Below are 22,340 nucleotides of genomic sequence, written 5' to 3' on the forward strand. Positions count from 1 at the left end.
ACCAAGTCACTGGGTGCTGAGTGTTCATTATAACAAGTAACTGGGTGCTGGGTGTACACTATGCTTTCTAATAAGTCACTGGGAGCAGTTAAGGCAGTGTCCATTCTAATAATTCAGTGGGAGCAGTGAAGATAGTGTCCTTTCTAAGAAGTCACTGGTTGCTGTGCAGACATTTTTTATTATCAGTCAGTGGGTGCTCTGAAATCTTTGGCACTAAATTTATTTAAGAAAACCAGCAATATGTCCAAGCATGCAAAAAATCAGGCCCTACTCAAGGTATAGCCAGTGTCATCGGGCAAGGTGAAACACAAGATGGTCCCAGTGGAAGACAGTCATGGGAGTAATGATCCTAACCATATTGGAGGAAGGTTTAAGCTCCCAGTTACACTGAGTGGGCAGATGAACAACAGCCAGGCTGGGATTGTTGACTGGATCTTTCAAAGTTCCAACTCCACTGCAGGCTAGTCCCAGAGACAGCAGTCAACAGAGGAGTCTACGTGTTGTTTTTCTTCTTTCTTTTACCTAGGCACCTTGGAAATTGGACAGTCATTTCAAAGTTGGTTTTCCCACAAAACTTTTGTTTTTACCTTCTCACAACTCGATAGGCTATCTTTGTTCTTGATACTGCCATGAAAGGATTCACTCACACTTACGGCTATGCTGCAAAGACAGACGTTTAAAACTGACAGTGGATCAGGAGAAATTCTCAGCTGTCTGCTTTGGATCCACTTGACTTATTTCCTTAAGCCTGTGAAAAAGAGAAAGCTGCATTCCTTTATGTCCCACAGCGGTACAGTAATGGGGTATCCATGCCCCCGTGAGCTAGGCAGGATTATGGAATTTACAAAATAAAGTTTAAAGCGAATGTACCATCAGGTACATTTTTTTCCTCATCCCTCCCTGTATTTTAAATATTACCTGGTTTGTCTGTAGTCTCATCTTTTACTCCTTATGCCTTAGATGCAGGTCTGTCTGGGAATTCTGCATGTTCCTCCATTGTGAGCCGTGCTATTCTGTCCTCCACAGCCCTGTCAATTGGTTGCGGCTCATTGGAACGCATTTTGCGTTCCACAGACTGGAGATGACGTCAGTGATGTCACTTCAACTCCTCCTGCGCTCAGAGACCAGAACTAGTCCGGTGTTTTTATCATTCTGTCTTGGAGTATGCAAGAATTGTGATTCCTTCCTTTTCAGTTATTTTGCAGGTATCATAGTACATGGCTTTGGGAGGGAGAGACAATGATACTATGATCTTAATCTGCCCCCAGTAGGAAGAGTTTAAGTCTGGCACTATCTTCAGTATTTAATCTGTAGGCAAACACCTAGATCTTGCTGTCTCATGCTGAAGCCAGTTAGTGTTGCATCACATTTTTGCAGTTTTCTGCCTTACTAAGGGCCCTATTCCACCGGACGATTATCGTTCAGATTATCGTTAAATCGTTCGAATCTAAACGATAATCGTTCGGTTGAAATGCAGTTAACGATTAACGATGGAACGAGAAATCGTTGATCGCTTTATAAGACCTGGACCTATTTTTATCGTTGCTCGTTCGCAAAACGTTCGCATTGAATAAGACATCGTTCAGTCATTTGCAATAGATACGAACGCAATAGCTAATAAATAGCGAATAAAAAACAATCGCAATTACGATCATAGGTAACGATTATCGTTCCATGGAAATGAGTGAACGTTTTCAGGTCTTTAGCAATAGCGGTCGTTTGAGATCATTAATCGTTAACGATTATGCAAACGATAATCGTCCGGTGGAATAGGGCCCTAATGGTCCTTTTACACGGGACGATGCACGTTTTTGCACGATAACGGTCGAATTTGAACGATAATCGTACATGTAAACGCTGCAAGCGATCAAACGACGAGTGAGAAATCGTTCATTTTGATCTTTCAACATGTTCTTAAATCATCGTTGATCGTTCGCAAAAAATTTGCAGATCGTTCAGTGTAAACATTCTTTCAACGATTTCCCCTATGTGTGAGATAGGCTTAAACGATCGCAAAACGATCGCATAGCGAATTTTCCGTACGATGTATCGTTCCGTCTAAACGCTGATCGTTATAAAAAAACATTGTTCATTCAAAATCGTTAATCGTGCAATCGGGCGAATTATCGCACCGTGTAAAAGTACCATAAGTCTACACTTCTTTAGTAAGTAGGTGATGTAAACTGCTCATTTTAGTCTGATATATACTTATGTGTATATTTTATTTCAGTCATGTCCAGAGATTCTTCTAGCCGCAAGTCCTCCTCTAAAAAGCACCATCTGGTATGTAGACAATGAGAGACTCCACTGCCTGATAACAGTGAATTTACAACCTTTGAATCTTGTCGCCCCAGGATTCAGGTATGACACACTCTTGTGGATTGTAATTGCATGCATCCTCCGGAAAACAGGTACAAATTAGGTTTTTTCCCTCAGGGGAAAGACAAGCCCACTATTCAGGATATTAAAATCTTGGTCAGTGATCTTGTGCATAACTCTGTCATAACAGTTTAAAAGATTCCCTGACTCGTCCCAGGTATTAGTGATTTCTGTAAACTTTAAAATCCTCATTTTTTTTTTCCAAATTGGTTAAGTTAGTCCGAGTGAAAACTGACTGATCAGGAGGAAGCTACTTCCTAAAAAAAATACTAAAGTTTTAAGGATGATAAAATCAGAGTGGAAGAAAATAGATAAAGCCCCCTCTATCAGTAAAAAAATGGGGCTTTATTTCCTGTTGATGAGGGTCAGTTTGAATCTTGGACTGATCCTCCTGAAGTGGAAATAACCACAGCCAAATTGTCTAAGAAAATAATAGTTTTTCTTCTGATGGTGGTTTGAACTTCAGAGATCCTTTGGATCGCAGGGTAGAAGCGTCTCTGAAAAGAGCCTATTTAGCTGCAGTAGGTCAAGCTTCCATAGCCATCTCCAACCTTAAAGTTACTAAAGACATGATAATCTTATCCAAGTGGTTGGATAAGATTCAGGATCATATAGATTTTGGAGTGAATAGAGACAATATTCTCTCTTTAAGGAAAGTCAATGTAGCTATAGAGTATATCTGTGATTCAGTGTCTCATCAAGCTAGACTTGCTTCCAGATCGATGGCCTTATCTTCATCAGCTAATAGAGCTTTGTGGTTATGTCCGTGGCCTGAAGATAAACCCTTGAAATTTAATATGTGTAACATATAAAGCCCTTTCGGTGCAGACAAAATACATAGGTCTCTTTAAAGAGGCAGATAAAAAATTTTTGAGGAAGAGGTAGAGGGTCCGGAGGCTACAGAAGGGGAAGAACCTCCAAAGGAGGTTAGTCCTCCCCAAAAGGAAAGGACTTCTGACCCCAACCTTCCTGTCAGAGGTCACCTGTCCTATTTTCTGCCCCAATGGGAGAAGCTTATCAGAGACACATGGGTACTAAACATCATCATCAGAGGTTATGTTCTTTCCTTAGAACTTCTGTCACCGAGAAGATTTCTCGTTTCCTCTCGTCCTTGTCCCAAGCAACAGAAGCTACTGGAGCAATCTATCCTGGATCTTATTCGAATATCAGCATAAGAACCGGTTCTGCCGAAGGAGAGAGGGTTGGGAGTTTATGCCCCAGTATTCCTAGTAACCAAAACTTCAGGGGAAAAAGACGTTGATAATAGACCTACGATTACACAAGTTTATAAACAAAAACAAGTTTGGAATGGAAACAATATGAAGGATGGAGCCAACATAGAAGACACAATCTGGACTATTCTCAGCACAGATGATGTGTAAAAATGATTCTAAACAAATATCTTGATTTGAAAGACGCCTACTTTCATATATCAATCTACAAAGAACACTGGAAGTTTCTCCGTATCACGGTTCACATGGGAGAACAGATTCTACATCTTCAGGTTCTTCCATTCAGGATGACATCGGCCCCCTTTCTATTTACAAAGATCCATTGTGCTCTGCATGCATGGGTTCGAATCCCATCCTCGTCGGTTTCTTCTGCTTTTTCCAAGGCGGGAACTTGCTTTGCTCTTTCTTTATCGTCAGCACGGGAAGTGGGTGCCCCAACCATAGATGTTCACTATCAGCAATCGTGAAGGATGCAGCATGTGACAAATCAATCCTTCATCATAGGTGCATAGTTAGTAAGGTCGAACAAACACAACCCCAAGTGAGGGCTTTGCTTTGCCTCTTTAATTTGTCATGTGTGGTGTTCCATGCTATCCTGTTAAGAAGACAATGACATTTCCATCTTTTGCACAGAAACACCTCCAACACCAACCAAGCATGGATCGTGGGGCGCAGGTCCAGTGAAATAAGAACATATAGTATAAAATAATTATATTTATTGAGACTCGACGCGTTTCGGAATCGCACCGGTTCTTTTCTCAAGAGTCATAATAGTTCACACAAAAAACACAGTTCATATAAAAGAGATAGCGATATGACATCAGAATATGGGGGAGGAGGGAACACACCCACTTAGAACAGGTGAAGCAAATCTCTATTAAGACAAAAGTATAGCAATATATATAAAAAATATACTGATAAAAACATATATATATATATATATATATATATATATATATATATATATATATAAACACTATAACTAGAGACATTATATAAAAAAATAATTTAAATGAAAAAAATGCATAAAAACAAATTTATTTATTATACTTTAGTATTTTCTATTGTTTCGTTTAAGCCACCTGGTGTCAAAGAACACATCCTAAAAATCCAGTAGGATTCCCTATTTATAAGTTGTTTGTATCTATTTGGTGTAGATTCTGAAATTTCTTCCAGAATAATGAGTCTTAAAGTGCTGGGATCAGAGTTATGTTTGAGAAAATAATGTCTGGATAGACTATGTAACAAGAAAGAATTTTTTATGTTAGCGCGATGTTTGTTCATGCGGGACCGCACAGTCTGAACAGTGCGGCCCACATATTGTAGCTGACATGGACATTCTAAAAGGTAGATAACAAATTGAGAAGAGCAAGAATATGTGTTATGAACATTAAAAATCTCATTCGTCACTGATGACTTAAAATTTGGTGATGGAATAGTGGAGATCCAATTGCAACACAAACATCTAGTTATATTGCAACGTATGGTACCAATAGAATTCATGTTTGATCCCACACTGTCGATGTTAGCAGTAATGTTACGAAGTTTACCGGGGGCTAATTGGCTGCGTAGTGTCTTGGTTCTATGGAAAATTACAGTAGGTTGTCTTGGAAGAATAGGTTTTAAAACTGGATCGTTCAAAACAATATTCCAATGTTTCATTAATATCTTTTTGATTTCCTGTGTGCCACAATTATACTCCGTAATTAGCGCTGCACTGAATTTATTGTGAGTAATTGTGTTGCAATTGGATCTCCACTATTCCATCACAAAATTTTAAGTCATCAGTGACGAATGAGATTTTTAATGTTCATAACACATATTCTTGCACTAACATAAAAAAATCTTTCTTGTTACATAGTCTATCCAGACATTATTTTCTCAAACATAACTCTGATCCCAGCACTTTAAGACTCATTATTCTGGAAGAAATTTCAGAATCTACACCAAATAGATACAAACAACTTATAAATAGGGAATCCTACTGGATTTTTAGGATGTGTTCTTTGACACCAGGTGGCTTAAACGAAACAATAGAAAATACTAAAGTATAATAAATAAATTTGTTTTTATGCATTTTTTTCATTTCAATTATTTTTGTATATAATGTCTCTAGTTATAGTGGTCATATATATTTTATATATATTGCTATACTTTTGTCTTAATAGAGATTTGCTTCACCTGTTTTAAGTGGGTGTGTTCTCTCCTCCCCCATATTCTGATGTCATATCCCTATCTCTTTTATATGAACTGTGTTTTTTGTGTGAACTATTATGAACTATTATGAGAAAGGAACCGGTGCGGTTCCGAAACGCGTCGAGTCTCAATAAATATAATTATTTTATACTATATGTTCTTATTTCACTGGACCTGCGCCCCACGATCCGTGCTTGGTTGGTGTTGGAGGTGTTTCTGTGCAATTCATTCCTTTGGATAGTGGGAGTGGCTGCGGTCTATCGTATATGCCAATACGAGTGTTGTGCCTCTTATTTTAGCACAACCTCATCAGGTGAGGGTCTCTTTGCATGTTGGTCCCTCTCTGTCTCTTATAGTTTGATCCGCGCTATGGAGCGCTGTCCTTTTCTATTTTGGTCATAGATTTCGTGCACCGTGTTGGTACTCGAAGGGAAGACATTCCCTATTTTTGGATAGCAGCACCGTTTTGGCTTGGGATCATATTTTCTTACGGATATAAGAATAAAGAATAAACTATAAAAGAACTATTACACACATGGAGTTTTACAATAATAGGAATGAACTCAGAGATCAACTAATACAACAAATTCTGACATCATCTGGTAAGGACTCAGACAAATATGTATCAGATAATCACATATCAAACAGTCATGTTCCTCAGGATGATTTAAAGACTATGACTGATCTATTCCTTAAACTAGAAGATCTCTGTAAGATGGAAATTCAACAAACTTTAGATGTAACGTTTTTACAGTTATATATACGCGAATCAATCGCACCTAGGGGTTTACGTATTCCAATAGAATCCCCATTTCTTCATGATACAGAGTTTACTGAGAACTGGGAAAAACTTCTTGAACAATGTACTGCTAATATCATGTTGAATTTAATCACAAAACGAAATGACATAGCTAGCAGGGCCTTTATAGATGCAAAGGTGGTCATTGCTGAACTAGTACCTTTTCGCCATTATGCTGAGTATAGAAAACTAGACAAGTCCACCTTAGATAGATTGAATTCATTAGAGGTTGACATTATAAACAAAAAAGTGTCAAAATTTAATCGAGATAGGGAAGATTACCTTACAAAACAAATTAGAAATTGGCCAAAAAAATCTACTCTCAATAACATCAACTCTAATACAGAGAATAATACTCGTTCTAACAGACGCTTTCAGCAAGCTAACAGACATCCTTCCACTAACCACACCCTTACACACAAGCCCACACCCAAACCTTCTACTCACTCTGCACAACACAAACCTACAGGTATAACACAGTCACAATCATCTGGTCCACCTTCTTTAATTCAAATAGGTCACGATTCACACGTAATAGCAATACATCGGTTCCGTGTACCACTATACAGGGTACTGTTCCCTTGCATACTAACACACCTCTCATTACAACAGAACCATTCATTGCTTCTGGTTCAATAAGTTTTTATTGAAGAAAGGTATTTTCAAAAAAAAATGTTTTAAACATAACAGAAAGAAGTATAACAGAACACATACAATAAAGGGAAGCATTTTTGCATTATGTCGCATCTCCACCCCTCCATAAGTTATCCATAAATGTAATAACGAGGGTCGTTTCTCTGAATAAGTAGGATAGCAAATGAGTATACACTTAGATGTGATGTAAGCGTTGCAGGATCATCAATGATGTGAGGTAATGGAGAAATATCTAACAGGGAAAAAAAAAACAAAAGGAGCAAGACAAACAGTGAAACCCAGGACAATCAAACAAAAAAAAAAACAAGATTGGATAGAGAAAGGCCTGAAACAGTAGGCCGCAGAGTTTACTCTCTAAAAGGAAATAACCGGTAAAACAAAATAATGAGGAAAGAGAGCGTAAAAAGAAAAGAGATAAGAGTAACAGGACACCTGGAGATCAACGCTGTCGCACCTCTAATGTAATGGGTAAAGGAGCATATGGTTCGGGACTCAGATAGAAGGAGTATATAGGCAATGGTAATGTTAAAGTTGTTCTTAATGTTGAAGTTAAAATATTGATGGTAATGTTAATCCCCTATTTGTTTAAAAGATTATGTAATCAGAAGTTATTGCATTTTTTGGAATGATATCCGAAGGTCAGTGAGTTGGGGAGTGGTGTGAACAGTGTTCCCATATGGCCCAAATCTTATTGAAGTTTTTGATGGTGTGTTTGCTAAAGGCAATGAGTTTTTCAAGTGAATAACAGTGGCGTATGTCTGTGATAATTTCCCCTATTTCCGGGGGAGTTGGGGATTTCCAATGTCTCGTTATCCCTACTTTTGCAATAGTCAGAATCTTACAAAAGAGGGGTTTAACCGGTGGGGGTATCCCTTCCAAATGCAAAAATAATAGAGCCTGTGGAGCTGTGAGGGATATTCGAGTGCCGGTAACTTCCAGAAGAAGGTGGTTAATGCTCTTCCAAAAAGATGTTAGGCAGGGACATTCCCACAGGAAATGTAATAGTGTACCAATTTGGTTGCATCCTCTCCAACAAAGTGGGGAGCTATTGGGGAATAGAATATGCAATTTTTGGGGGGTATAATACCACTGTAGCCGTATTTTCATAGTGTTCTCCCGGTGGGCTACCGAGGTGACAGATCTCAGGGACCACTTATATGCTGAGAGCCATTGACTCTCTGTGTAAGTTGTGGAAAAAATCCTCTCCCAACTCTTTAGAGCGAAAGGCTTAAAAAAGTCTTGAAAGCCGCCTAGCCACTCATAAAGTGACCGCAGGCCACGAGTGTTAGCAATGAAGGCTTGGTATAAAGAGAGGTCCCAGAAAGCTGTGTTATTGGGTGTCTCAGTAAGGTAGTGCCTTAGTTGGAGGTATAGGAAGAATGATGATGGGGGTAGATTATATTTGGAGGTTAAATGCTGGAAATCATAGAGTTGGCCTTCTCGGGATAAGTCTTTGATTTTACAAAGGCCTTTGGATTGCCATTGAGTTAGGGTCAGTGAAGAGATGTGCGGGAGGATAGCCGTTAATGCATTGATGGGAGTAGGAAGGTCCAAGTATTTGTATTGTCTGCCCCCTGAGGAGTGTAGTTGAGACCAACATTTAAGGCTGGTTGCCATGGGTGGGGGGTAATTAGAGAATATCAGTCGTTTACTCCAAATATGAGAGTAAATCAAGGTGTTAAGAGTGGACTTGCAATAGAAATCCTCTATTTGGTGCCATGGTTTAAAGTGTGGGGGGGGAGTGAGCCATTCTCGAGCTTGATGGAGCAATGTGGCCCTATAATAATTATAAATATTAGGGACACCGAGGCCCCCGAGTAAGGGGGGTCGTATCAGGACATTGTAAGCAATACGAGAGGGTTTATTATTCCATATGAATTTGGAAGTCATTGTGCGGGCCTTCCGGAAAAACTGTAAAGGGACTTGAATTGGCAAGGCTCTAAATAGGTAGAGTAGTCGTGGTAACAGTAGCATTTTAAATGCTGCAATCCGGCCAGACCAGGATATTTCTAAGTTAATCATAGCATTAGCAGATTTCTGTAAATCAACTAGAAGTGGAATGTAGTTTTTATGGTAAAGTTGCCGTAGGTTAGAAGTTATTTGGATTCCCAAATATTTAATGGATTCCTCTTGCCAATCTAAGTTACAGTCCCTCCTCAGTATATCCCAGTCGGCCTGGGCAATATTCAAAGGCAAGGCTTCAGATTTAGTGGAGTTTAGCTTATAATAGGAAACTTTGCTAAACGCGGATAAGAGGAGTAACGCTTTAGGTAAGGATTGTAGTGGGTGGGTGAGGGTCAATATGACATCGTCTGCATATAGTGACAATTTATGAGTGGACTTGCCAATTTGTACTCCTACTATTTGGGGGTCATCTCTAAGTAGCTGGGCCAAAGGTTCCATTGACATGACAAACATCAGGGGGGAAAGGGGACAGCCTTGTCTAGTACCGTTGGTTATGTAAAAAGTAGGGGATAAAGTGCCATTAATAAAGACCCTCGCAGATGGGGCAGAATATAATGCTTGAATGCTATGCAGGATAGGGCCTTGTAGTCCAAATTTCTGAAGCACCGAGAAGGCGAACGACCAAGATATGCGGTCGAACGCCTTCTCGGCGTCAAGAGAGACCGCTACTGCAGGTGTCTTTCTGGAATTTATATGATAGAATATGTTCACAACCCTCCTCATGTTATCATATGTCTGTCTAGATTTCAAAAAGCCAGTTTGGTCTCCATGTATTAAAAGGGGTAATATCTCAGCTAGACGGGAGGCCAGGATCTTCGCATAGACCTTGGCGTCACAGTTCAGCAATGATATTGGGCGAAAATTCGCCGGTCTATCTGGCGTTTTCCCAGGTTTGGGGAGGGCAACTATGATAGCTGCCTGATTTTCAGGAGGTAGGGAACCCGTATTTTGAGACTCTACAAAAAATCTAGTCATAAAAGGGGAAAGAAGATCAGAGAAAGTTTTATAATAGTGGGTAGTAAGCCCATCTGGGCCTGGGGATTTGCCAATCGGGGATTCTTTTATGACTTTAGTTACTTCCTCCTGGGTAATTGGGGAATTAAGCATGATTAACTGGTCTGCAGTTAAGGAGGGGAGCTTTATGTCTTGTAAGAATTCCTCTATTTCCTGAGTAGAGGGTTGATGGGTGTGTGGATCTGATTTTAAATTATACAGTTGTTCGTAATACGTTTTAAAATTAGAGGCTATGTCTCTTGGATCTATAAGTTTACTGCCAGAGGAGGTGTCAATGAGATAAGGTATGCGGGCTTTAGTATGTTGGGCCTTTAGTTTCTTTGCTAGGATTTTCCCCGCTTTGTCTCCTTCTGAATAGAAGACCGCCTTAGCTTTTTTCAGGGAATTCTCAAAATCTGCCAACAGTAAGAGGCGGAGTTCTTCACGAGATTTGTTAAGTTCCAATAATATTTGGGGGGATTGATCGGACTTATGAGATGTTTCTAATCTTTTAATATCAGAGAGCAGAGAGTCCAACCGTTTGGAACGTTCTTTCTTAACCCAGGAGCCTATTTGTATTAGTTTCCCTCGTACGACTGCCTTATGGGCATTCCACAATGTGCTGTCTGATATTTCACCGTTGTCATTCTCTGTGAAGTAATTCCTTAAAGAGTCTGACAATTGAGTTTTGTATTTATCTTGGGATATGATATGGGAGTTACATCGCCAGAGATATTTAGGAGGGGTGTCTGTTCGTTCCTTGAGTGAGAATACTAGCGGACTATGATCAGACCACGTCCTCGTTTCTATCTTAGAGGAATGAAGTCGAAGGAGGGAATTTTTGTCCAGCAGGGCAAGATCAATTCGCGAATAGGAATCCGCTACATGAGAGTAGTAAGTAAAATCGGCTTCATTCCGTGCTGGGCTCTCCAAGCGTCATATAAGTCCAATTGCCAAAGTAACTCATCCAAGGAAGGCCTAGCATATGTTCCTCTATGTGTGGAGTCCCTGACTATATCTGGAACCGCGTTGAAGTCTCCGCAAAGTATTAGGTGGCCACGCTTATTTTGATCAATTAGTCTAAGTATTTAGCGAAGAAATCTAATCTGGCCAGTGTTTGGGGCATAAACCGAGGCTATCGTGTATTCTATATTGTTGATGGTGCAATTAAGAAGAAGATACCATCCGTCCGTGTCTGCAATTTCGTTGTGTATCGTGACTGCTAAGGTGTTTTTAAAGGCCACTAAAACTCCTCTTCGTTTGGCATGAAAATGTGAGTGCCGGATAACAGGAAATTGGGGATGACGAATTCTATGAGCGTCTGCAGCAACGATGTGTGATTCCTGCACACAGACAACGTCACCTCGCAGAGCTTTAATTTCCCTCCACAGGTGAGATCGCCTCTGCGGGGAATTTAGGCCACATACATTGTAAGATATGAATGTTACTACCATAAAGGGTGAAAAAAGAATGCTGGTGAATGCCATATATTACCCAAAGTTGAGAAGAAGGGTGAGCGGATAGGATTTCTCCCCTGTGAGTCACGGAAGATAAGGTGAACAGCGCGGAGCTCCATGTCTAAAAAATATAGAAATAGAAGGAAAAACAGAAAATAAGTATTAACAACCAACATAACAACAGACATCCCAGTAGGGGATGGGAAAAGTTCACACAAACAAGGTGTTAACTGTTACGTTAACAAAAAATCAGTGGGGCACAACAGTTCGGGAAACAGCCGAGTGCAGCAAAGAGCATAAGGTAGCCGCCCAAAGGAGCCCCGCTCTTATGATGTCAGCGTCGTCCTTTCTTGGAAGAGCGAGCAGGTTGCCATTCAGCCTCTGGTCGAGAGCTCCTGGAAGTCGACGGTGTCGGAATGCTGGCTGGTTCCAAGTTCCATAGACGAAGCACAGATGTTCCCTCTTCAATTGTAGAGACCGCAGTTGTTCTGCCATCGCGAATCATTAACAATTTTGCAGGGTAGCCCCATCTATATATGATATCGGCAGATCTCAGCGCTGTTGTAATCGGTGCCATTGATCGGCGCCATTGTAGGGTGTTAGCCGATAAATCGTTGAAAACTGCAATGGAGGCAAATTTTTCCGGGAAGTCCTTTTTATTTCTGGAGGCCTGCATAAATGCCTCTTTTACATGAAAGCAGTGAACCCTGGCTACGGAATCCCTAGGCGTGTCGTCAGGCAAATGTCTGGGTCTTGGTACCCTGTGGGCTCTGTTGATCGTTAGATCACGGTGGGTGCTGTCAGGGAGAGCTTCCTTTATAAATTTCTGTATAAAGTGGATGAGCTCAGGGTGGGAGACAGATTCTGGGATACCACGCAATTTGATATTATTACGCCTGGAGCGGTAGTCCAAGTCGTCAATTTTGCTTTTGAGACGTTGGACTTCGCTCACAAGATCTGTATGGCCATCGTAAAGTTCATTATGAGCAGTCACTAGTTCCCCCATCTTCCGTTCTAAGTGATCAGTTCGGTGACCCAGCTCAGTAACGTCCAATTTCAGGGGTTTCATGGCTTTATCTATTCTATTGTCTAAGGACTCTCTAAAGGCCATCAGCATGTTCTTCATGGATGTATCTGTAGTAGGAACATTGTCAGTGTTGAGAGAGTCAAAGCAATCTGTCTCCGATGGTTTATCTAGTGCCGCTGCCAAAGCAAGGACAGCTGCCGACTTTGTCTGCATTGAGTCTCCTTCATCAGCACTGCTGATGTTGCGAGTGCGTGGCAAGGGAGATGTATTACCAGCGGGTCTATTCATATTGGGGCCTTGTGATGTCTCCGGAGAGGTGATTTCTCCGCTACAGAGTCCCCCCCTAGCTCTCCCTCCGGGAGGTCGGCCAGAGGGGCGAATTTGTTGCCTCGTAGGATCTCCTTACCCTCCGGCAGATCTATGGCAGAAGAGGAACTGCTGTCTCCGTCTTCTTCTCTCACCCGGGATTCGGCGCCATCTTGTGTTCCCGCATACGGGAAGAAAGCAGTCAATTTCCCAGTGTTAAAGCGCTTCTTTCCCTTCTTTGATGTTCCAGACATAGTCCAGGGAGGTTCCGACACTGTCCTGAGTAGGTTCGGCAGTCCAAAGAAAGGTTCAGTCGCTGAAAAGGGTCGCTAGAGCAGGAGCAGCCCTCTCATGCGTCTACCCCATTCGGCAGCAAGCCCCCCCCCCCCCATTCATTGCTTCTATTCAAACAGAGTTAGAATGCACTCAGATAGACATAGATAAGTCATCCTTTACCACAGAGATAAATACAATAAATCCACTTGAGGTTCCTGTGATCTCAGGATTTCAGACTATATATATCTATATATAAATATATATATATATATATATATATATATATATATATATATATGTTTTTATCAGTATATTTTTTATATATATTGCTATACTTTTGTCTTAATAGAGATTTGCTTCACCTGTTCTAAGTGGGTGTGTTCCCTCCTCCCCCATATTCTGATGTCATATCCCTATCTCTTTTATATGAACTGTGTTTTTTGTGTGAACTATTATGACTCTTGAGAAAGGAACCGGTGCGGTTCCGAAACGCGTCGAGTCTCAATAAATATAATTATTTTATACTATATGTTCTTATTTTACTGGACCTGCGCCCCACGATCCGTGCTTGGTTGGTGTTGGAGGTGTTTCTGTGCAATTCATTCCTTTGGATAACGGGAGTGGCTGCGGTCCATCGTATATGCCAATACGAGTGTTGTGCCTCTTATTTTAGCACAACCTCATCAGGTGAGGGTCTCTTTGCATGTTGGTCCCTCTCTGTCTCTTATAATTTGATCCGCGCTATGGAGCGCTGTCCTTTTCTATTTTGTTCATTTTATTTCCATCTTTTGGGCATTTAGCCAGTATCCATACAGTTTCCCCTGCTCAGAGTACCCTAGGGCCGGGTGGAAGACAAGTTCCATGTCAGCTACGCGCGAACGTCTTCTTCTTTGACTAGAATTGCAAAAATTGAGGGGAAAAAAAAGAAAAGAAAGGCACTGCTGAGATTTGAACTCAGGATCTCCTGTTTACTAGACAGGCGCTTTAACCAACTAAGCCACAGCGCCTCAAGCCACGCAATGTCAAAAAACGGGCCAGTGCGAAGCCATGATCTGCATTTATACAACATCTCATGACTTAATAGAGCAATTGCAGCTTTCTCTTTTTCTTCACAGGCTTGAGAAAACAAACCAAGCAGATCCAATGCAGACAGAAGAGATTGACATAGTAGGCTAGAGATAGTTGGTTCCAGTTAGTCCTACGGCGGCACACAATGGGTTAAGTCTGGATCCCGAGTGCAAGGCAGAAGAGACATGCTCAGCAGTAACCAATCAAAAAAGGTCACATGGTATAAGAGGCTGGATTAACCACACAAACACAGAGTTTTTTCCTTCTGCAAGTATGAAGAGATATATTATGTGTTATCACACTTAATTTACATTTATTTCTTGTGTTTTTTATAGATTTGCCTGAGCAGTGTATTGCTGGCACAACGCATGTTTTCAGACTTGGAGATCAGGCTGCAGTGCTGCAGTTTGCCTCGTTCTGTCATGCCCTGGATGGGATCAGAACTTGGACCCAGAGCTATAGTGTATAGTTCTCCAATTTTCTTTGCGATCCCGGTCCGCACTGAAGACGACCGATGGAAGACTTCAGGACGTAGATTGAAATCTCGGTGTGCGGACCTCATACATTTATTCTTATGTATGTCTCCTGCCTGAATACTCCTTTGAGATCGGGACAGGACGTACTGACTACGGGATGGGATGTGTGAACATCTATCATGATTGGATAATGTTGCGTGTTTTTTGCACCCGGCGCTGTTATTGTTTTCAAGCGCGTCCGATGTGGAGGTAAGGCTACGCCTTGTTGTTTTTCATTGGCTGTTTCATATTTGGTGCCAAGTTACCGATGTATGATGCCTCCCGCTGCTGATACACGCGGACGCCGGCGGCCGTTGATTCAGCACCGTTTGCGGTCCACCATGCGTTCCAGCGCGCCAGGATCTTCCTGCCGCGCTGATGTGGACTCCCGCGGTCAGGATACGTGGAGCGGCGTCCCGGAAGTCAGGGACTGCAGCCGCTCTGTTATAGATAAGTACACTCAGTTTCCAATTAACCTTTTCTGTATATTATTGCAGTTCTTTACAGGTTGTAAGGACTGACCCGGGATAATGTTTTTATTATTCCTGGTATATTGGAGGCTTGCCTTGCCAGGCCAATCCAGAGGCGGTGTCAATCCTCATTGGGGGAGGAGTTTTCCTTTTTAAGGAAGTGTTTGCCTGATCAGGTTGCGCACTGCCAGGCAGCCGTCTCCCCCAGAGTACTGAGTAAGTAATGGCTCTCTGAGCCCCCTTGTCTGTTTTGTTATGTGTAATAAAGGCTTCAGGGTTGTTTGCATCTGTTGTTTCAGATTGTCTTCAGCATGTCTTCGCCTGTAAGAAAGTGTGCTACTAAATGTAGACATAGAGTGTGCAATAAATGTAATGAACTATTCCTGATGATGCACCCACTGACATCTGCATACTATGCACAGCTGCTACACCTGATCCTGTTACACCTGATCCTTCATTGTCTGAATCTATCAGAGATATAATCAGAAGTGAACTACATAACATGTTTGGGGATGGCGGTCCCGCAGCTAAAAGAATAAAGTCGGCTAGAGCTGCTGCTTCCCCTACACATTCTAATAATGGTGGTGACTCCTCTTCAGACTCAGAAGAAGAGTCTAAAGACTATTTCATTTTTCATAAGGATGATGTGTCCAGATTGATAAAGTCTGTCAAAGGTACACTTGAGTCAGATAAATCCACTAAGGATAAAGCATCACGTGATGCCTTATATTATTTCCCTCCATCGGAGGGTAGAGTGTTTCCTTCCCACCCTCTTCTAGATGAATGGCACAGAAAAGACTGGAATAAGCCGGAAAAGCGCTTGGACGTGGGGTCCCGGTTCAAATCCATGTATAGACTGGAGGAAGCCCATACCTCTTCATGGGACACACCCCCTAAGGTGGATCAAGCTGTTATCAAGCTAGCAAAAAAATCAATTTTTCCAGCTGAGGACTCCACCATGCTGAAGGATCCGTTGGACAGAAAAACGGATACCTTATCCAAAAGGATTTATACGGCTGCAGCAGCCTCATCTAAGGTTGCTTTATCATCAATTCCAGTGGCTCGTGCCCTAAGGGTGTGGCTAAGTGAGGTCACAAAGGATTTGGCATCGGATGTTCCAAAAAGAGAGATCTTAGAAAAGATGCCCACTCTTAAAGCCGCGGCGGAATTTCTCTGTGATGCCCCTGTTGATTCTTTGGCGCTGTCATCCAAAATAATGACAGCAGCGAATTCGTCAAGAAGGTGTCTGTGGCTGAAACAGTGGCCAGGTGATGTGGCATCAAAACATCATTTCTGTTCTCTACCATTCCAACCTGAGTCTATGTTTGGTCCTCAATTAAAGGGAATTTTAAAGGACTTACATGAGAACAAGGAGACTACGTTTCCCATGCCTAAAAAACCTTTTTTTAGAAACAAAAAGCAAACAAAGGCATCTCCTAAAGCCCGTAAGGACTATAGGGCTAATCGATTCAGACACTTTAAAGCCAGGCCGTCCGGACCAGCATCTTCTTCCTCCAAGGGGAAGGCTCCGGCCAAAAAGGACAGACAGTTATGACGCCACCTTACCCCCACTACCGGTGGGAGGCCGACTGAAGTGGTTTCTCCCCCAGTGGAAGAATGCCACCCGCGACAAGTGGGTACTCTCAGTAATCCAAAACGGTTACTGTCTAGAGCTTCTTTCCTCTCCCCCAAACAGGTTTCTATTGAACAAAATGACAGACCCAAACCTTCTTCTTCTAGTAAAGGAGTTCATCGCCAAGAAAGCTCTGGAACCAGTACCTCCGGTAGAAAGAGGAAGCGGTTTTTATTCCCGTATTTTCCTGGTGCCCAAACAAAATGCCCCTCAACAAATTCATGAGGAAGCTGTCATTCAAGATGGACAACATCAAGTCGGTCATTCCACTTATCAACGCAAGGGACTATCTGGCCTTCATAGACTTGACAGATGCATATCTGCATATCCCTATCGCTCCTTGTCACAGGAAGTACCTACGGGTGGCTCTGCAGCTAGGAGACCAGATTCACCACCTCCAATTCGCGTGCCTACCATTTGGTCTATCTTCAGCGCCAAGAGTCTTTACAAAGATCTCGATAGTACTGGCAGCTGTACTCAGGCTCAAGGGCATGAGGATCGTGCCTTACTTGGACGATTGGTTGCTGATAGCCAAATCCCCTTCATGTCTGAACCATCACATCCAACTATCGATCGGATTGCTGCAAGATCATGGTTTCCTAATAAATCATCAGAAATCACAGCTAGTCCCCTCACAGACACTAGTTTTCTTGGGCTTCCAAATAGACACAGTACAGATGAAGATTTTTCTGTCACACGACAGAATCAACAGACTCATCAAACAAGTTTTCAACTTGAGATTGCAACGGTCAGTGTCTCTGAGGACTGCCATGGCGGTATTAGGGACTTTAACATCCACACTGGATGCAGTACCGTGGGCCAGAGCACATGTCCGCTTGCTTCAAATGGAGATACTAACAGCCTGGGACAAGAACCACTTCTCCTTACACCATCCGATATCTATTTCGAATCGAACTCGGAGGGATCTTGCTTGGTAGCTAAACCCTATGATTTTTCACAAAGGTATCCCTCTTATCCAAGAGGAGAGGATTGTCCTCACGACAGATGCGTCCCGATATCAAGCTAGCGTTATTTCATTTCAGCCGTCTTTTCCACAACCGCAATGTCCTAGTTCCGACCGACAACCTCTCGTCAGTATTCTATCTGAACAAACAAGGGGGTACCAGGAGTCTCCCTCTTCTAGAAGAGAATCGAGCCATATTTTCCTGGGCAGAGCTTCATCTTTCCGGATTATCAGCGGTTCACATCAAAGGTACACTCAACTCCACGGCGGACATGCTAAGCAGGCATTCTCTCCACCCGGGCGAGTGGGAACTTTCACAGAAGATATTTCTTCAAGCGACGAGGAGGTTTGGCACCCCAGAATTAGACGTCTTTGCTACTCGAGCGAACGCAAAACTCCAGAACTTTTGCTCAAGAAGCCAGTCAGACCATCCGACATTCCTAGACGGTCTATCGATTTCGTGGACAAAGACTTACATTTATGCCTTCCCTCCTCCAGCACTGATCACGATAGCTCTTCGGAAGGTGAAGTAAGAAGGAGCATCAGCCCTTATGATTCTGCCATACTGGCCTCGCAGGCCTTGGTTCTCCCTAGCCTGCTCTCTGGCGAACGGGAAAGTGTGGAAATTACCATGCACACCGGACCTCCTAATCCAGAAAGGTCTTCATCATCCCAACATCAGCCTCCTCCAGCTAGCGGCATGGAGGTTGAACTGACTGCTTGGAGGGAATCAGGTCTTGCTGAAAACACCATCTCAACCATGGTAAATTCTAGAAGAGCAAGTACTAGGAAGAAGTCTGAAGGCATCTGGAAGGTTTTTACCTCCAACTCCAAGGATTTTTCTCTCACATCAATACTAAACTTCCTTCAGAAGGGTTTCGATCAGGGTCTGAAACTGAACACACTGAAAGTACAGTTCGCAGCCATAAATTCCCTCCTTGGTGGAAGATTTGCTAATGAGCCATTAGTCTCCAGATTCCTGAAGGGGGTCAGGAATATCCGACCTACGGTAAAACCCCCAATTCTATCATGGGACTTACAAATTGTATTGGAAGCGCTGAAACACCCTCCATTTGAACCTCTAGAGTCTTCCGATCTACAGCATCTGACATGGAAAACCACATTTCTTGTGGCAATCGCCTCAGCTCGTAGAGTGAGTGAGTTCCAGGCTCTATCGTCCAGAGAACCATACTTTAGAGACCTTGGTGACGCTATATATCTACGGACCATTCCGGGGTTTATTCCGAAGATAACATCTTCTATTGATCAAGAGATCATTCTGCCAAAACTTCCTGTAACAGATTCAGGAGAGGATCTATTGGACGTCAGACGGGCAGTGCTCATCTATAAAGATAGAGTGGAAGACTTCAGGAGGGAAGAGAATTTATTCCTTATTTATGACGGAAGATCCAAAGGGCTCAAAGCCTCAAAAGCCCTAATCGCCAGATGGATTAAAAATACAATAGCATTCAGCTATTCAGCGCAGGATCTTCAGGCCCCATCTGATGGCACATTCGACCCGAGCTGTCGCAACTTCCTGGGCGGAATCATCAAACGTATCCCTGCAGGAGATATGTAGAGCAGCAGCGTGGTCAAGCAGTTCTTCATTTGTGAATTACTACAGATTGAATGTCTCTGGGGAGACAGCCTTAGGCGCTAAAGTGCTGAAGTCATAAGTACTGTTTTTTTGTACCCCCCCCTATTATTTCTAAACTGCTGTGCAATTCCCATTGTGTGCCGCCGTAGGACTAACTGGAACACAGGAATTTTGATACTTACCTACCGGGAAATTCCCGCCCACCCTTATTAAAAACACGCCCACCCTTATTAAATATTACTACTGCATACGAACTCTGTGTTTGTGTGGTTAATCCAGCCTCTTATACCATGTGACCTTTTTTGATTGGTTACTGCTGAGCATGTCTCTTCTGCCTTGCACTCGGGATCCAGACTTAACCCATTGTGTGCCGCCGTAGGACTAACAAGAACAAGAATTTCCCGGTAGGTAAGTGTCAAAATTCCTGTGTTCCATAAGCAACTGATCTACGGCTTAGCACAGCATGTTCACCATCAGCAATCGTGAAGGATGCAGCATGTGACAAATCAATCCTTCATCATAGTTGCATAGTTAGTAAGGTCGAACAAACACAACCCCAAGTGAGGGCTTTGCTTTGCCTCTTTAATTTGTAATGCGTGGTGTTCCATGCTATCCTGTTAAGAAGACAATGACATTTCCATCTTTTGGGCGTTTAGCCAGTATCCATACAGTTTCCCCTGCTCAGTGTACCCTAGGGCCGGGTGGAAGACAAGTTCCATGTCAGCTACGGACGAACGTCTCCTTCTTGGACTAGAATTGCAAAAATTGAGGGAGAAAAAAAAAGAAAAGAAAGGCACTGCTGAGATTCAAACTCAGGATCTCCTGTTTACTAGACAGGCGCTTTAACCAACTAAGCCACAGCACCTCAAGCCACCCAAGGCCACAAAACAGGCCAGTGCGAAGCCATGATCTACATTTATACAACATCTCATGACTTTATGGAGAAATTGCATCTTTCTCTTTTTCTTCACAGGCTTGAAGAAACAGACCAAGCAGATCCAATGCAGACAGTAGAGAATGACGTAGTAGGCTAGAGATTGTTGGTTCCATAAGCCTCTGATCCACAGCTTAGCACAGCATGGAGAGCGCCCTGTTTTCTTCTCAATGCATACGACGGAATAAATAAATTGAATGAGTACCAGGAAAGCGCCATCAGAGCCATGAGTAAGAATTAGAGTGGGCCAATCGTTATGCCCTATGCATTGGTTCATCTTTGAAAAAGATTTACGTAGTGTAGTAGAGGAGTTAATCTCCACTCAGCCAGTGCCTGATAGACACTGCATTCAATGCTAAAGCAGCCAAAGCCTTGTTCCAATGGTTTTCACAATCTAGCAGCAGGTGAAATCACTTGATGTAGACGAGGTGGCCGCGTGGTTAAAGCAATGGTGCTTCTTGCTATCCTGTAAGGAAGCCAATGCCATTGCCTGCTATTGGGTGTTTAGCCATTATGCAGACTTTTTTGCTGGGAGTACCCTAGGGGCAGACAAGTCTGGCGGTCCGCTATGGGCGAGCATCGCCTTTTAAGAATAAAGTGGCAAAAACTGCATAGAATGGAAGGCACTGCAGAGATTCGAACTCAGGATCTCCTGTTTACAAGACAGGCACTTTAACCAACTAAGTCAAAACGCCACATGCTCAAGCTTAGGAAAGCCGGTAAAACGGGCCACGTGCAGCGGCTGATGTACCGCCTTCAATGAAAATTCAGCCAAAGACTTGTTCAGATTGCTTTTGGCATCTGTCAACAGACAAGAGATGTCTTCTGTCAACGAGGTGGCCGAGTGGTTAAGTTGATGGACTGCTAATCCATTGTACTCTGCATGCATCGCTTCGAATTCCATCCTCGTCGATTTCTTCTGCTTCTTTCAAGGCGGAAACTTGCTTTGCTCTTTCTTTATCGTCAGCACAGGAAGTGGATGCCTCAACCAGAGATGTTCACCATCAGCAATCGTGAAGGATGCAGCATGTAACAAATCAATCCTTCATCATAGTTGCATAGTTAGTAAGGTCGAACAAACACAACCCCAAGTGAGGGCTTTGCTTTGCCTCTTTAATTTGTCATGCGTGGTGTTCCATGCTATCCTGTTAAGAAGACAATGACATTTCCATCTTTTGGGCGTTTAGCCAGTATCCATACAGTTTCCCCTGCTCAGTGTACCCTAGGGCCGGGTGGAAGACAAGTTCCATGTCAGCTACGCGCGAAAGTCTCCTTCTTGGACTAGAATTGTAAAAATAGGCACTGCTGAGATTTGAACTTAGGATCTCCTTCTTACTAAACAGGTGCTTTAACCAAATAAGCCACAGCGCCTCGAGCCACACAATGTCAACAAACAGGCCAGTGTGAAGCCATGATCTGCATTTATACAACATCTCATGACTTAATGAAGCAATTGCAGCTTTCCCGATAGCGCTTTCCTGGTATCCCTTCAATCTCTTTATTCCGTCTTATGCATTGAGAGGAAGAAAAAGAGAATGCAGCATTTGCTCCAAAAAGTCATCAGAGTTTGTGTGATTCGAAATCATGGCTTCGCACTGTATCATTTTCTGGCTTTCCGCAGCAGAAGCGGCTTAGTTGGTTAAAGCGCCTGTCTAGTAAACAGGAGATCCTGAGTTCAAATCTCAGCAGTGCCTTTCTTTCTACCAAATTTTTGCCGTTCTATTCCGAGAAAGGAGACCTTTGCTCCTAGCTGACCTTACACTTCTTTTCCACGCTGCCCTAGGGTTCTTTTAGCAGCAGAAACTAGCATGGATACTAGCTAAAGACCCAAAACGAGCCAGTGATTGGCTGAGCGGGCTGTCACTCCCGAGATGA

The 22,340-nt window shown here is 42.6% G+C and overlaps 2 non-coding genes across 2 annotated transcripts; both read right to left on the reverse strand.

Moving 5' to 3' along the window:
* Nucleotides 1-14,217: 14,217 nt before the first annotated feature.
* On the reverse strand, nt 14,218-14,291 carry TRNAT-AGU (transfer RNA threonine (anticodon AGU)). The gene has a single exon. It is a non-coding gene; the product is annotated as a tRNA-Thr (tRNA).
* Nucleotides 14,292-20,322: 6,031 nt separating this feature from the next.
* TRNAT-AGU (transfer RNA threonine (anticodon AGU)) lies at nt 20,323-20,396 on the reverse strand. Its single transcript has one exon. It is a non-coding gene; the product is annotated as a tRNA-Thr (tRNA).
* Nucleotides 20,397-22,340: the final 1,944 nt, after the last annotated feature.

This window comes from Dendropsophus ebraccatus, chromosome 4 (genome assembly GCF_027789765.1).
Source record: "Dendropsophus ebraccatus isolate aDenEbr1 chromosome 4, aDenEbr1.pat, whole genome shotgun sequence".
Taxonomy (NCBI): Eukaryota; Metazoa; Chordata; class Amphibia; order Anura; family Hylidae; genus Dendropsophus; species Dendropsophus ebraccatus.